The sequence below is a fragment of the Musca autumnalis genome, unplaced genomic scaffold (genome assembly GCF_047663935.1).
Source record: "Musca autumnalis isolate F117 unplaced genomic scaffold, ASM4766393v1 scaffold_1, whole genome shotgun sequence".
NCBI classification, from domain to species: domain Eukaryota; kingdom Metazoa; phylum Arthropoda; class Insecta; order Diptera; family Muscidae; genus Musca; species Musca autumnalis.
The window spans coordinates 320,831,111-320,844,036 of NW_027411644.1; positions in this window are offsets into that span (position 1 = coordinate 320,831,111).

Here is a 12,926-nt window from a genome sequence, read left to right on the forward strand (position 1 = left end):
TTTCGGAGTGTCCCCCCCCCGTACTTTCAGTCCGCTTTGTAGCAGAGTTAGAGCTGCTGGCAGTAATATTTTGGGAATCGTTGTCAAAGACTGAGGGTGCCAAGGCATCCACACCTACATCAATCGAATGTTAATTTTGAGGGTTTTGGGTTTTTGCATTTTTTATTATTAGTTCGAATGTCAATGGGGTATTGAGTTATGGAGGAGCTGAGGTCTACCGTGACATAGCCTCCTAACCACGGAAAGGGCATGATAATTACTCGTTGAGTCGCCTAGGTATCAACGAGGCTCTGTTCAAATACAGTTGGTACCCTAACTGCAAACCTTGAGAACACCGATGGGCCTGTGGTCGCTTAACACCCCGGTGTTAGGAGATCTCAATTTTTTTTTTTTTTTTGATAGGAAATCGCTACCAAATATGTGTCACACATTCCAGAGATACACTGTGGGTTTTCAGTGCACTGTATTGGTTTGTGGCAGTAAAGATGGATAACCTTTGGTCGGTCACAACCCCCAATTCAACACTCTAAGTAGTTGAGTGGAAGATTGTGGAGTCTAGCCCCCGCTTCGCGCCAAGATCGTTATCCCCGGCGGGGGGTCATTATGTCTATATCATCAACATAAACAAGTAACATGTGGCAATTGGTGTAACCTTTACCAGCAGTATGTTAAATAAGTCACACGAAACCTCTTTTGGTACTAAAATCTTTGGAGAGGTTCTTTCCTATTTTACTGACGTCCGGGCTTTGCGGGAATACCAAATTCAGCCATGGTTTGGAATACCTGTGAGCGCAGGGGCTGTCGAAGGCTGCTTTATAATCAACAAAAAGGTTGTAGGTGTCGATCTGCATCTGTTAGGACTTATTCAGGATATGTCGCAGTGTAAATATCTGGTCAATGACGGACTCACCAGTCTAAAGCCGCATTGGTATGGTCCAATTATTTGGTTCACCATAGGCCTAAGTCGTTCACACAATATCTCTAACACTATCCTGTAGGCAACCCGTAGTTAGAGCATACAGTCTTATCTCCTTTTTGTAGACGGGACACATGTTGCTCATGTTCCAATCGACGGGTACGTGTTCTTCCTGACAGGTGGTGCTAACTAGCTGATCCATACACCTTATCAGCGTGCGACTCCTGTGTTGAACAGCTCTGCTGGTAGACCATCGGCCCTATAGAGGGCCACCTAATTAAGTAAATAAGTGAAGTAAGTATTCCTGATATTGTTTTTTGCACAGTCATATGCTGAGGATATTTAGCTGTTGGCAAATCCGACTAATTCTTTTTTTCTACATGTTTTTAGTGTCAATTGTTACTGGGTTATTTGAAACAATTCTTATGTCTGAATTCGCGTACGTGTTAATATGTTCTGTGGTCCGTAGTGTTAGTCACCCAATCAGTTCGCCCGGGCAATTGTGTTGCTTTGTGGTTTATGTGTGTACTTTTAACATTGATAATGAAAATGATGGTGTTGGTAGTGTAGGTGTTACAAATGGTGATGACCGGCTATACGTTCCATCACCATCATTATTGTGAACATTGTTGATGACAACAGAACACAATTGTTATTGTCGAAGTTAGTTGTGTTGTTCATTCTTTACTCTCACGGCCTTTCACACAGGTGATGTCCATATGTTGTTTTGTTTCGCTGCATTTATGTGACTGTCTGCGTCTGCGGGAATATCCCTTTGAAAACCGTGGGGGCAACCTATTTGTGTACGTGTAATGACGCAGTGGTAAATATGCTAATGAAACTGTATCCTTTTGAAGGAATTAGACACGCACTTGAACATGTGTGCACCTGTCTGCGTAAAAGAGAATTTAGAACTGTATGCGTGTCTGATGCTAACAACATAACAACACTTGCCAATAATGTGGAAACTTTGATACGTACATAGATAGGTAAATTGGAATAGTAGCAAGATTTTTTTTACAAAATATGCTGAAGTTTTATTTGAAAAGTTTAAAAACTTGATACTGAAACAAAAACAGTTATTTTGTTCATATTTTCAATTTAGAACAATACCGGACACCACCATCTGTTTTTGACCACCCCGGATGTGTACCTTAATTGTATTTTGGACCATTTATTATCGAAAATTTTATAAATATTGCACAATAATTAAAAAATAATCAATTCTAAAGCCCATTAATGGACAATATTCATATAATAATTTATCTCCCGCCAATTTGCATAAACTAGTTTTTTGTGTTTATTAGAGAGGGTGAAGTGGAATAAAAATAAAATCTGTTAATTTAATTAGTTATTTTAAACCACAACAACTACAAAAATGAAACACTTCAAAGTAAAAAAAATATGTTAAGTATATTATTTGTGGGAAAACCGGCATTCAATTGAAGTATGAAATAATGTTGGTCCCTCTTCAACACACATAATTGTATCAATTATGTTTTCAAAATAGCAATAACCATAAACTCATTCAAATAACAGTGGTTGTGTTCACTTTATTCTTCTAAAATGGGAATTGAAATGTACTTGACCCTCGCAGTTCACTATATATTCACACAAACAAGAATGGAACTTTATTACATCACCGATCGTAATGGCCGACAAGATGAAAGTCCCATATTATTGAGTAAAATTCGAAACTTAGAGAATATATATATATATATATATATATATATATATATATATATATATATATATATAATTGTTCCACAAACATCACAGACGGGACAGGGGAGACTTCTCTCATATCAATTAGTGCACCCCGATTCATAGTAGCTCAATGATATGAGACCTACTGTTTATCGCCGAGTCCGAACGGCATGTCTTACGACACCACTTTATAGAGAAGTATTTTGGCATTAGGGAATAATGAGTTTTTTTCTTTGAGAAATCCAGTATCAAAGCTGAGGTTTGGTGGAGATGTAGTGTTACAAAAGTTCCCTCGATCACAAAAAAAATTTTAAGTCAAAGGTAATCATTTAGGGATATTTTATGTTTTCGGATCTTTTTTTTGGAAACGGTGGGTCTAATTAAAAAGTTGCTACAGTAAATGTGGTAGATGGAGATAGGGACAAGTTCGGTCCTTATGTTTTTGCCTAGAATGACCCATTCTTGAGTTGTAGTTGTTCCATATTCAGGCGAACCGGCTAAAATAACCGGGTGACACCCTTCCAGTGTATTAAATGTCCGATCGATCCGAGGAGCGAACATTGATTGTGACCATTTCCTTGTAGCATCCAAGGTACGCACTTTTAAAAATGCGGTATAACACAGGATTGAAGCCGGATGACTAGATGCTGCAAACACAACAGATAACACAATACTACTCCGCTCAACTAACCTACAGGCTGTACTCCCTGTTCCGATAATGTGCACGAAGGAAAAAAGGTCTCTCTAACATACGTCCCAACAACAGTCCCGAACATAACACATGTTTGGGTCCTGCTAAAAAATATATGTTTGGGTGCAAACAAATATTTGTTTGGATGCAAACAAATATGGTAACATGGGGCGCCTTCGCCACTGGGGCGGCTACGCCAGCGCCGATTTTCTCGCAAAACACAAGTGCTAGAAAATATGCGTTAAAGGCAAAATTGTGCGCTTAATGAAGATCTATCATCTCCCAAAAGTTGGCAGTTGTGTCATAGGCATGATAGCGCATGCACGCGGTTTTGTGTTTTAAGGGTATTGGGAAAAATAGTTTCGGTAGGCATTTTTTGTGATATCTTCTTTACCTTTTGTGATATCAAAACACACATTTTATACCGTTAGAAGACAACTACCGAAGATTATAAATCCCAATAATTCGCATGAGGGGTGGGGCGCCCACGCCACGATAGGGGCGTGGTGGGTTAATCTTAGAAATTTGTCATGTTTAACTTAAATTCTTTATACCATAGATATACCACACTATAATGTGAAGTTAAAATAAATTACCGTTTTAGAGTCCGATGGAGAATGTTCAATTTCGATGGCGAAGCTGCCCCATGGGTGGGGAGCACTTTTTAGACATTTTGTAAATGTTCAAAAATAATACATTAAGAACAAAATTATTACCATTTATATATCAAAACTTATAGTCAAGGTATGATAATATTTGTACCAAAAATAATATTTGAAAAAACTTTAACGGTGTCGGTATGAGAACATTTTGAACAAACACGTGACGAAGGCGCCCCATGTTACCATATATGTTTGGGTGAAAACACATATTTGTTTTGGGTGCAAACAAATATTTGTTTAGATGAAATATAAATACGAACCCAAAATCCACAAAAATACATACACATATACCAGAGTAAGGTAATGGGTTTCCCGTGAGCGTAAATTTACTCTCGCTCACAACCTGTGTAGACTCTAACTGGTGGCGACCGAGAGTAAATTTACGCTAAAGGGAGACCCATTGCCTTACTCCGACATACACACATTTATAAATGGTGGTTGTTTTTCTTTTATTGAAATGTATAGAAATACCAAACACAAAAGCAACAACAGACGGTAGATACATATAAAATTCTACATAAAAGAAATAGTGTCAAACTTTTAGAAAGAAAAACAATTAAACACTATTAATTATAAAATATAAAAACATCGTTGAACGCTTCTCGTTAGTTGTAAAATAAAACACATTCTCCTCAAAATTGGAATCATCAACGGGAAATCGGTATCTGTAATCAAATGATTATGTAATATAATAAATAGGTACATCTATATTTCAAATATATGCATGTATAGGAAAATTTTATTAATGTTATTACCAATATTAAATGCGACTTTTTGCTTGTCCAATAAAATATTTCCATTCACTTTTTTGATTCAATTAAAAAATTTCTAATTATAAATTGTATTGGGCATTTAATATACTAACAAGTAAAAAAGTGTCAGTCGGCTTTGCCGACAGAGATATACCCTCAGCAAATGTGAAGTGAAACTTTCACCTACGGACAGATCGAATGTATTTAAGGTGTCTTCTGAATTTTGTGCCCTTTTTTGGACATTTGAACTTGCCAACAAAACTGTGGATTAGGAATTAACTGCACTAAGATACAAATGGTGAACTTTTGTGGCGGAGGTTCCCTTGGGAGGACCAATATCGGCCATTTTAGAAATTAAACTAAATTTTGACAAACTATTACGAGGTCCAAAGTTTGGACCAAATTGGTTGCCCCATTCAAGTGATATCGTCCTAGCATTTTAGTTACATTTTTTTGAATATTGGGGAGAAGTACCGGATGTTGTGGAGAAGACCAAATGTTGGACCAAATCGGTTGAACAGTTCGAGAGGTATAGTGCTTTCCGTCCGCCACGAATGGTGACATAAGGGTTTTTTTACACCTTTCGGGCTGTTTTCCCAAGAAATATTGAATGCCCCTGAAAAAACTTTTACTGTCGTAATGTAGGTAGCAAATGCAAATCGGTTCAACAAAAATCAAGGTGATTCGAGAGCAGGTCTAAAAGTGAACTTATTCGAAATTTTTTGTGAGAGGTACCAGAAGGAGGAGACAAATATAGTCCATATTCGAACCTGATCTTTATCTGGTAGATTTATTAGGATGAGCAAAGTATGGATTACATCGGTCACTCCCTCCAAAAGTTATAGTGCGCAATTTTCCCTAACATTTTTCAACTTTTTTGGGGGAGGTACCTGAAGGAGTGGACCGATATGGCATATCTTCGAATTTAAACTATCTTTGGACAAAATATTACGAAGGCCACATTTTGGACCGAATTTGCAGATCCGTTCGAGAGCTATCTTGCCCTCCAACCAATACACACGCTGTCATAGGGACTCTTTGCTACTTTTAGGCTATTTTCTCAGGAAGTATGGACTTGCCCCTGATGAAGCTTATACCGTCGTATGGAGGGCAGTGAATACAAGTTGCTAAAACAAAAATCAATGCGATTCGAGAGCATGTCCTAAACTGAACTTTTCCGACATTTTGTGTGGGAGGTACCCGAAGGAGTGGACCGATAGAGTCCATTTTGGAACCTCATTAAGTCTGGTAGAAATTTCAATGTGCAAAGTATGGACCAAATCGGTTACTTCCTTGAAGAGTTGTCGTACGCACAAATTTTCCGAACATTTCCGAACTTTTGTGGGGGAGGTACCGGAAGGAGTGGACCGATATAACCCATCTTCGAACTTAAACTAAGTTTGGACAATATATTACGAAAGCCAAATTTTTGACCGAATCGGTTGATCAGTTCGAGACTTATTGTGCGCTCCAGCCAGCCAGCCAGCCAGACAGACGGACCGACATGGCTAAATCAACTCTAAATTCTCTGAAACACATTTGGTCCAAACATACTTGGGGTCTAAAACTATCTTTTCGATGAGGCACATTTTGCCCGTATGAATGTGTATATACCCTTGAAAGCATAAATGCTGAGGGTATAAAAAGCACAATTTCTTTAAGAAAACACAAAACACTGATTTATACCCTCACTTTACCGTCTTTACTTAACGACTGCCTTGGGGAAACTGAAAAATACTGTCTATCTTTCCCGTAAAAATAACAAAAATAATTCATACCATTTTCTTCTTCTTCTCTTCGCTGCTATGTTGGTTAACTGTTAAAGAAAAAATGTGGATGAATAAATCGCAACAACAACCAAGAACAGAACACTCGTGTTTGGCCGCATATCGCATACACACCACCAAAGCCAAAAGCAAACTTTTTCGACCTCCCGTAGTCTCTTCTACGTCTTCTAAAATAAGCGAGAGCCCTGTTGTTACGCTCTTTGACAAAAAATTCTCTCTCTATCCATAAAAAATATGTTCTAACATAACAAATAAGTTGGTACCCAAAAAATTAATAAAATTGAGATATGTTACGAAAAGTTGCAAGCACATATTTGTTTGCAACCAGTCCCCAAAAATATATTTATTTGGATCCAAACATATTTCTAACATATATTTTTCTGTGTGTAGATGCTGCAAACACAGCAGATAGCACAATCCTATTCCGCTCAACTAACCTAAATGTTCGAAGGCGGTACTGCTTGTTCCGATAATGAGGAAGCACAGTGGCAGTAATAGCACACTATCTTTAAACTGCAGCAAAATATATACGTAGGTACCAATAAGTACAATTGCGTGCAAAACAATAGCAGTGTGGAACTGCTACTAAGAGCGTAAAATTGCAATAATGCTGCCATAAATTCTTAATGGTATTTAATTATCTGCATCAGACGAATGTTTATAAGGTGCCAGACCTCACGGGCAAAAATATTTTACATAAATACGCAACTATTACGAAACACTATTTAAGTTTTCTGCTCAGGAAGTTCTTCTCGTGTGCTAGATAATAGCAGTGCAAGTAAGCCAAGTAAAATAAACATGTTGAAAGCTATTCATTTAAAACTTTTTGAGTTGAAAAGTATTTTGGAATGAAAATAAGACGCAATACAGACAATATGTGTGCAAATATGGATCGTCACTGCCTTTAGTGCATAACTGCAGCATAGATGGTCATACCCATAAAAAATTTAATTTTTAATTCCGAATTTTGTGAGGGAGGTTCCCTAAGGAGTGGACCGATCCCAGCAAAATTTGAAGGAAGGGGTTCTATGCGATCCGATCTTTTCATCAGCATTTGAATCATTTGTACATATCACTATAAACAAACAAGTCGATTTGTACATCCCTATACGTAGCGACATCAAAACAAAAGAGTATACATTTCCAAAATTTTTGTTATAAAATTACAAAATTACAAATTAAATGTAGGTTCACGAACTAGAAATTCTTAAAGGAGTGCTGTTGGAGTCCATGTCGAAATCTGAACTGGTGATGAGAAGATAATAGAAAAGATTTGTAAGATGAAACAAAATCAGGGCTGAGAGTGGACGAAGTAAACTCTGTTGCGGTGCAGCGGCGGTGATTAAATTGAAATTTTAGGTGTAAACTTTATGCTGATAAATTAGTTATAGTTATTTCATGAATTAGTTTGAATTAATAAAGAGTTTGGTTTGTCATGAAAATCATATTTCAATACAGAATTTTCCATTTTCCAAACAAGACATGAAAATGTCATGCCAAAGGGCTGGTGAAAATTACATGTCAAAGCATTGGTCAAAATGACATGCTTAGGATCCGACAATGACATCTTAAGATCCGAAAATGAATGTCATCTTATGGTGATCACGCTCATATAAAATTCATGAGTGAAAATGCTAAAAAGATGACATGCCAGATCACTTGCATCCATGATTCAATAGCATCCTTGGCATCGAACATTTTGCTGGGGATATAGTCCATATTCGAACCCGATCTATATATGGAAGGAATAATACGATGTGCAAAGTTTGGACCAAATCTATTGCTTTCTTCCAGATTTATCGTACCCAAAGGTATCGGAGGTATCCGAAGGAGTGGACCGATATTGTCCATCTTTGAATTTATGGGTCGATTCCGTATTGCGACAAAATTTAAAAATTGTACTACGTAAAGCGATAGAAAATAATCGTCGATAACAAGTTATCGGTGATGTAGCGGAGCGTATTTTGTTTTGATTTACACATGGGAAGATTTCGCTGATTCTGAAACAGCAATGTTCATAGATAAGAAAAATAAAAAAATCAGAAAAAATCGGATGGATTTTTAAATTAATCGCGATCAAAATTGACAATTTTTGGGGGTTTTTAGATTTTCACGATTTTGCTTGGTAACCGCAAGTCGTATCGAAATGAGTCTAAAGAAAATGTTGTGGCTATGAAAATTCTCTACAAGACTGACCTTTAGGTTTTTTCGTAGGTTTTACCATTTTCGAGATATAGAGGATCAGTTCGACTTTTTAGGTTTTTATCTTAAGTCTTCAAGATTTTGCTTGGAAACCGCAAGTCATATCAAAATGGGACTAAATAAAATGTTTAAGATCTGAAAATTCTCTACAAGATTGGATGATTTATTTTTTCCTAGGTTTTACCATTTTCAAGATATATAAGTTTAATTTGGGAAATTGCAGTAATGACATTACAGTCAGTGCATTGTCTCAATTTGAACTTCTATATCTAAACCTACGAAAATATTAGTCAATCTTATGGAGAATTTTCACAGCTACAAAATGTTTTTTAGGCTAATTTACATAGGACTCGCGGTTTCCAAGCAAAATCGTGAAAACTTAAAAAACCCCTAAAATGTGAATTTAAATCGCAATTTATTTGAAAATCCCTCCGGCGATTTTTTTTTGTTTCTTGATATGTCTCATCTATGAACATTCTAGTTTCAGAATCTGCAAAAACTTCCCAGGTGTAAGCAACTTCCATTTAAATTTAGTTAAGGCACACCGTGTCCAGCTTGGATTTTATGGCCACCTCTAAACATTGCTAATTATCGACTTTTTACAGCAACTCGGGGCTATATCTCTGAAACCAATGCAAATCTTCTTCTGACCTCTGAAGCAAATTTGTAGATAAGGGTCAGAATAAAATATTTGGACAAATATTGAACTGGAAAAACTACATTTATTACCTCAAATTTTATAATATATCTAAAAATTCCATAATTTGTATAGATTTCGCACCATATCTCCAATTTGAACTTCTATATCTCAACCTACGAAAATATTAGTCAATCTTATGGAGAATTTTCACAGCTACAAAATGTTTTTTAGGCTAATTTACATAGGACTCGCGGTTTCCAAGCAAAATCGTGAAAACTTAAAAACCCATAAAAATGTGAATTTAAATCGCAATTTATTTGAAAATCCCTCCAGCGATTTTTTTTGTTTCTTGATATGTCTCATCTATGAACATTCTAGTTTCAGAATCTGCAAAAACTTCCCAGGTGTAAGCAACTTCCATTTAAATTTAGTTAAGGCACACCGTGTCCAGCATGGATTTTATGGCCAACTCTAAACATTGCTAATTATCGACTTTTTACAGCAATCGGGGCTATATCTCTGAAACCAATGCAAATCTTCTTCTGACCTCTGAAGCAAATTTGTAGATAAGGGTCAGAATAAAATATTTGGACAAATATTGAACTGGAAAAACTACATTTATTACCTCAAATTTTATAATATATCTAAAAATTCCATAATTTGTATAGATTTCGCACCATATCTCCAAAACTGTTAAATTTTTCTTAATGTTTTCATTTGGAAACATATCAACGACAACGGCAGCCGATATTCTTAAAAATTAGGCTAAGATCATCGAAATAGTAAACAAATAGTAAAATTCTTTGTGGTTGTAAAATTCTGCGATAAACTATAACGTGAGCCCGTATGATTAAAAACTTCAATATACTGAAAACGGGGCTTAAATTTTACATGGCGACTTTACCGAACCGGGCCACGTTCGTCTATTTTCAATTCTAAATATCCTACTCTGTAAATTTTAAAATTGTATCCTAAATATTATGAATTCTTTCTATTGAATTTATATACTTTGTACCAATATTTCATATAAAATTCGAAAAATCGAAATTTTGTTGGCTCATTTAAATGTAGAATAGAATATGTGCCAAATTTTCAGTCCATCGGACAAAAATTTACCGAAATATTAGCTATCGAAGGGAAACATTTATTGTGTTCTGTATGTAATATCAATTTTTTACAATGTGTTTTTTTTTAAATTGAAATTTTGATTTTAACTGTTCAAAATTTTTAAAATTTGATTTTTTAATTCCGTTTCTATAATGGAAAAGATTATTAGGTTCGTAATAATCCCACAAAAATATATGCTGATCGGTTTATTCTTTTTTAAACAACAGTGTAGTAAAACAGTGCTTTATAGTCGGGCATTTGTCAGAAAGATTATTCAAAAGAAAAAGATAGATTTCTTATAAAAAATGCATGAAAATGGCTTTTCTGATACTTATAAGTGGCCATAACCCCTTAAAATAGCTTTACGTAACGCTACCCAACATTTGAATTTTTCATGATTTTTAGTCAAGTCCGAAAAATATCAATTTTTTACAATGTGTTTTTTTTAATCGAAATTTTGATTTTAACTGTTCAAAATTTTTAAAATTTGTTTTTTTTTATTCCGTTCCTATAATGGAAAAGATTATTAGGTTCGTAATAATCCCACAAAAATATATGCTGATCGGTTTATTCTTTTTTAAACAACAGTGTAGTAAAACAGTGCTTTATAGTCGGGCATTTGTCAGAAAGATTATTCAAAAGAAAAAAATAGATTTCTTATAAAAATGCATGAAAATGGCTTTTCTGATACTTATAAGTGGCCATAACCCCTTAAAATAGCTTTACGGTCAAGTTGGGCCCTGCCAGAGAGCTGGATTTTCTGTACATCATCATAGCTGCAGCCGCTCGATATATACCCAGCAAAATGTTCAATACCATGGGTGCAAGTGATCTGGCATGTCATCTTTTTAGCATCTTCATCGATGAATTTTGTATGAGCGTAGACCCCAAAAGATGATATTCATTTTTGGATCCAAAGCATGTCATTTACACCAATCCTTTGGCATGTCATTTCCACCAATGCTTTGGCATGTCATTTTCACCAACCCTTTGCAATGACAATATCATTACGACGAGAGTTTTAACAACGTTGATTGTGATTTAGAGTCCCCGACAACATCAAGCCTATTGTAAATAATTAATCTTATATATTTAGAAAAATTTTTATAAATAAAAACACAAAATTCATCTCTATTGGACCGAATGAATGGGTTCAAATGCTGATGAAAAGATCGGATCTTTCACGACTTCCTTTGCATGTGTTCCAAAATCGTTTTGTGAGTTATGTCAGTTGGGAGTTATGTCACGGCACCGGGATTTTGATATAGGGTACAAACTACACAAAATTGGCCAAATATGAATTTTTGAGCTGTATCAATATGTGGTCCGATTTTCAATTATTTCTTGTAAAAATTGTTTTTAGCCACAATAATGAACTGTTAAAGTTCTTTTCATCTATCGAACCATAATTGTGTAATTTACAGAATTTTGGTGAAAATGCGCCTTTGGCTCCATATAAATTACTATGGAAACATAGATCGCTAGGTTGGCACGGGTTAACGTTAACCGATCGCCATAAAATTTCATATATAAGGTTTTTGGATCAAGTGAAAAAATATTTAGGCAGTAGGCGTTAAAAAAAAAACTCCACAGAACATTGATTCTAGCCATGATAATGTATCGATCCGAAGTGCCATCACCTATCAAAAGCGACCTTATGTTCAATAAAAAGTTGAATGTATTCATCTGTCTTGTATTGGCTATTTCTATGAATTTGCGTTGGGTGTTACAGAATTTTAAGATTCTTTTAAAAAGTGTTGAAAATCTCATAAATTGGCCGTTTAACAAAGTCTTATTACCTCTTTACAGCCATTTCAAATTTTCTGTAACTGCTTTAGTTCTTGGTAACAATTTATTTTCATTTTCTGTTTTAATTCATTATAAATGATTTTTACAGAAAATCGGAAATTGGGATTAAGTCTCCGCAGTCTGTGCATGTATTGGATTTATCCATCCATCCATCCGTACACACATACAAACATACATACACAAATATATTTAAAATCCATTCGATTGTATTGTCCAAACATTGAGAGAAATCCATAAATGATTAATGTGTTTTTTATTGTTAATTACGAAAACGGACAACAAACCAAACAAACAACAGCAACAACAACAACAATGGACAAATGGATTTATTGCATTTTATCTGAATTCGATTACGAAAGTAAGTGCATCACCTAACACAGTGAACATTTTCATTATAATTGGTGGAAAAATTTGAAAATAAAATATTTTAGATATTAATCATTTCAAATTAAAAAAAGTCATTATTTCTACTACATTTCCAGTAGGCCTATTCTGTAACTTTTATGAATTGAAAAGTTGTAAAAAGTTCTTTTGTTTTTGTAACATCTACAAAACAAACAAATGAACTTGTAATAAAATAAACAATGAGTAAAGTTGTTAAAAAGGTACAGAATAGTGGCCCTGGCCTTTGATTCAAATAAAAACAAGATTAC